General features: G+C 52.4%; 1 protein-coding gene across 4 annotated transcripts in view; it reads left to right on the top strand.

Annotated features, from left to right (window-relative positions):
• Positions 1–5,000, top strand: part of LOC133645024 (protocadherin-1-like) — a 282,515-nt gene that overhangs the window by 208,156 nt on the left and 69,359 nt on the right. The window lies entirely within an intron of this gene.

The raw sequence follows: 5,000 nt of genomic DNA, 5'->3' as shown, positions 1-5,000 counted from the left end.
TTAGCATGCTTAATCATCTAGCTAACAAGCTAACTGTAACATTAGCATGCCAACTCGTTTAGCTATTTTTACAAGAGTCCACCTCAGAGTCATGAAACCAGGTACTTGACACACGCTAACTGTAACATTAGCATGCTAACTCATTTAGCTAACGAGCTAACTGTAACATTAGCATGCTAACTGGTTTAGCTAACAAGCTAACTGTAACATTAGCATGCTAACTGGTCATGTGACTCGCATCGGTTGGGCAACACCCGGTGCTGCCGACGCCTCGTGTGACGACATTGCAGTTTTTGGTCGGCGTTTGCAGTTTTTGCTGCCAATCTGGGCAGGAATGTAAACATTTATGAGAGCCTCCCGACTTTGTGTGCTGTTGTCTTCCTGGCCGACGTCCTCCTCCTGGCTTCCTAAAGCTTGTGAGGACGTAAAAGTGTTGATTATTTGCCCCCGGAGAGAAGAAAGCAGCCGATGTTGGACTAAAATGTGCTGACTGGACACAAAAGGTGCAAATAAAAGCACTTCCTGTTTGTGGTGATGGCACATAAAAGTGTTTGATCACGAGAAGTAACACACGTAAACTCACAATAGTACAAATAAAAGCTGTTACTTTCTCATGTTTTGTTGTCAGAAATACTGCAATGCAAATGTTTGTGTCGCTTCTTTGAGTGGCAGCTCGCTAAAGGGGGCGGGGCTAGACACCGTGCAGGCTGCTGATAGGTGGACACAGAACATCCACTTCCTGAACTCTTGGAACAACCCGCCTTTTGAGTCATGTGACATACAATCTACTTCAAATTAGTTTTAAAATCAGATAGTCAACCGGACAGTGGACAGGACAGTGGACAGGACAGTGGACAGGACAGTTGACCAGGTAGTCAACCGGATAGTCGACCGGACAGTGGACAGGACAGTCGACCGGGTAGTGGACAGGACAGTCGACCGGATAGTTAACAGGACAGTGGACAGGACAGTCGACCGGGTAGTGGACAGGACAGTCGACCGGATAGTCAACAGGACAGTTGACAGGACGGTTGACCGGATAGTCAACCGGACAGTGGACAGGACTGTCGACCGGACAGTGGACAGGACAGTTGACCAGGTAGTCAACCGGATAGTCGACCGGACAGTGGACAGGACTGTCGACCGGACAGTGGACAGGACAGTCGCCCGGATAGTCAACAGGACAGTGGACAGGACTGTCGACAGGACAGTCGACAAGACAGTGGACAGGACAGTCGACAGGACAGTGGACAGGAAAGTCGACCGCATAGTCGACCGGACAGTGGACAAGAAAGTCGACCGCATAGTCGACCGGACAGTGGACAGGAAAGTCGACAGGACAGTGGACAGGAAAGTCGACCGCATAGTCGACAGGACAGTGAACAGGAAAGTCGACCGCATAGTCGACCGGACAGTGGACAGGAAAGTCGACCGCATAGTCGACAGGACAGTGGACAGGAAAGTCGACCGCATAGTCGACCGGACAGTGGACATGAAAGTCGACAGGACAGTGGACAGGACGGTGGACCGGGCAGTGGACCAAGTAGTCGACAGGACACTTTTTAGGAAAGTGGACAGGACAGTTGTTAGGACAGTGGACAGGACAGTCGACCGGATAGTCAACAGGACAGTGGACAGGACAGTTGTCTGGATAGTCAACAGGACAGTGGACAGGACAGTCGACCGAGTAGTGGACAGGCCAGTTGACCAGATAGACGACAGGACAGTGGACAGGAAAGTCAACCGGGTAGTCGACCGGATAGTCAACCGGACAGTGGACAGGACAGTGGAAAGGACAGTGGACAGGACAGTCGACCGGATAGTCAACAGGACAGTGGACAGGACAGTCGCCCGGATAGTCAACAGGACAGTGGACAGGACAGTCGACCGAGTAGTGGACAGGACAGTTGACCAGATAGACGACAGGACAGTGGACAGGAAAGTCAACCCGGTAGTCGACTGGATAGTCAACCGGACAGTGGACAGGACAGTTGACAGGACAGTTGACCGGATAGTCAACAGGACAGTGGACAGGACAGTCGCCCGGATAGTCAACAGGACAGTGGACAGGACAGTGGACAGGACAGTCGACCGGGTAGTGGACAGGGCAGTGGACAGGACAGTGGAGGGGAAATTTGACCGGGTAGTCGACCGGACAGTGGACAGGACAGTCGCCCGGATAGTCAACAGGACAGTGGACAGGACTGTCGACAAGACAGTCGACAGGACAGTGGACAGGACAGTCGACAGGACAGTGGACAGGAAAGTCGACCGCATAGTCGACCGGACAGTGGACAGGAAAGTCGACAGGACAGTGGACAGGACGGTGGACCGGGCAGTGGACCAAGTAGTCGACAGGACACTTTTTAGGAAAGTGGACAGGACAGTTGTTAGGACAGTGGACAGGACAGTCGACCGGATAGTCGACAGGACAGTGGACAGGACAGTTGTCCGGATAGTCAACAGGACAGTGGACAGGACAGTCGACCGGGTAGTGGACAGGACAGTTGACCAGATAGACGACAGGACAGTGGACAGGAAAGTCAACCCGGGAGTCGACTGGATAGTCAACCGGACAGTGGACAGGACAGTTGACAGGACAGTTGACCGGATAGTCAACAGGACAGTGGACAGGTCAGTCGCCCGGATAGTCAACAGGACAGTGGACAGGACAGTCGACCGGGTAGTGGACAGGACAGTGGATGGGAAATTTGAACGGGTAGTCGACCGGACAGTGGACAGGACAGTCGCCTGGATAGTCAACAGGACAGTGGACAGGACTGTCGACAAGACAGTGGACAGGACAGTGGACAGGAAAGTCGACCGCATAGTCAACCGGACAGTGGAAAGGAAAGTCGACAGGACAGTGGACAGGACGGTGGACCGGGCAGTGGACCAAGTAGTCGACAGGACACTTTTTAGGAAAGTGGACAGGACAGTTGTTAGGACAGTGGACAGGACAGTCGACCGGATAGTCGACAGGACAGTGGACAGGACAGTCGACCGGATAGTCAACAGGACAGTGGACAGGACAGTTGTCCGGATAGTCAACAGGACAGTGGACAGGACAGTCGACCGGGTAGTGGACAGGACAGTTGACCAGATAGACGACAGGACAGTGGACAGGAAAGTCAACCCGGGAGTCGACTGGATAGTCAACCGGACAGTGGACAGGACAGTTGACAGGACAGTTGACCGGATAGTCAACAGGACAGTGGACAGGACAGTCGCCCGGATAGTCAACAGGACAGTGGACAGGACAGTCGACCGGGTAGTGGACAGGACAGTGGATGGGAAATTTGAACGGGTAGTCGACCGGACAGTGGACAGGACAGTCGCCTGGATAGTCAACAGGACAGTGGACAGGACTGTCGACAAGACAGTGGACAGGACAGTGGACAGGAAAGTCGACCGCATAGTCGACCGGACAGTGGAAAGGAAAGTCGACAGGACAGTGGACAGGACGGTGGACCGGGCAGTGGACCAAGTAGTCGACAGGACACTTTTTAGGAAAGTGGACAGGACAGTTGTTAGGACAGTGGACAGGAAAATGGACAGGACAGTTGTTAGGACAGTGGACAGGAAAATGGACAGGACAGTTGTTAGGACAGTGGACAGGACAGTTGTTAGGACAGTGGACAGGACAGTTGTTAGGACAGTGGACAGGACAGTTGTTAGGACAGTTGTTAGGACAGTGGACAGGACAGTTACTGGCACATCCTCACTAATTTTATCGCCGTAGTAAATTGCCGTGGTCGTCATTCTTGTGCACTTAAAACTGTGAACTCTCCATTATTTTCTGTCACGCCTTCCCAGTGGACCCCCTTTTCCTTTTTGTGTGTGCAGATGGTTCTTTACTGACACAATCACCACTGTGCCTCTCACGCCCCCCCCCCTTTTCCTTTTTGTGTGTGCAGATGGTTCTTTACTGACACAATCACCACTGTGCCTCTCACGCCGCCCCCCCCCTTTTCCTTTTTGTGTGTGCAGATGGTTCTTTACTGACACAATCACCACTGTGCCTCTCACGCCCCCCCCCCCTTTTCTTTTTTGTGTGAAGGATGGTTCTTTACTGACACAATCAAGCCTGTGCCTCTCACGCCCCCCCCCCCTTTCCTTTTTTGTGTAAAGGATGGTTCTTTACTGGCACACTCACGACTGTGCCTCTCACGCCCCCCCTTTCCTTTTTTGTGTGTGCAGATGGTTCTTTACTGACACAATCACGACTGTGCCTCTCACGCCCCCCCTTTTCCTTTTTTGTGTGTGCAGATGGTTCTTTACTGACACAATCAGGCCTGTGCCTCTCACGCCCCCCTATCACCTGACACCTTCTTGCTCACAGTGAGATTTTACAAGAGGGCAGCATGTTTTTCACGCCCCCCCTTGAAGTGAATTAATATTTTTTCATAATGTGTGTATGTCAGGAAAAACGCTATCACGCCTGTGCCTCTCACGCCCCCCCTTACCCCAACACTTTCCTGCTCAGAGTTGAATTTTACAAGGGGTCAGAATATTTTTCACGCCCCCCCTGACATGAATAGAAATGTTTCTCATTGTGTGTATATGTCAGGAAAAACGCTACTATGCAATTGCCTCTCATGCCCCCATTTCCCTGACTCCCCCTCTCCCCCCACATACGTATCACGCCCCCCCCTGCCCCACCGTTTAAAGAAGCTCTGACTTACGTCAGCTCGTATTTCACGTGAGCGAGCGTCCGCCGCCTGCGGGGGGCGCCATTGAAGTGTGTGTTAGTCACACACAGGTCCGAGGCCCAGTGGAGGAAGATGACGAACGTGCCCGAGGAAGGAGCCTCATTCCTGGGCTGCCAGGGGGAGACGAGGGGCCTCACTGCTCCACAACATCATGGAGCTTCTTACTGCACTTCCTCCTCTTCCTCCCTTTTCTTATCCTCCCTCAACACTTTATACCTTTTGTGTGTGTGTGTGTGTGTGTGTGTGTGTGTGTGTGTGTGTGTGTGTGTGTGTGTGTGTGTGTGTGTG

The sequence above is a fragment of the Entelurus aequoreus genome, linkage group LG28, assembly GCF_033978785.1.
Source record: "Entelurus aequoreus isolate RoL-2023_Sb linkage group LG28, RoL_Eaeq_v1.1, whole genome shotgun sequence".
Lineage (NCBI taxonomy): Eukaryota > Metazoa > Chordata > Actinopteri > Syngnathiformes > Syngnathidae > Entelurus > Entelurus aequoreus.
Note: the sequence above shows the minus strand (reverse complement) of the source record. Positions and strands in the feature narration are given on the sequence as shown.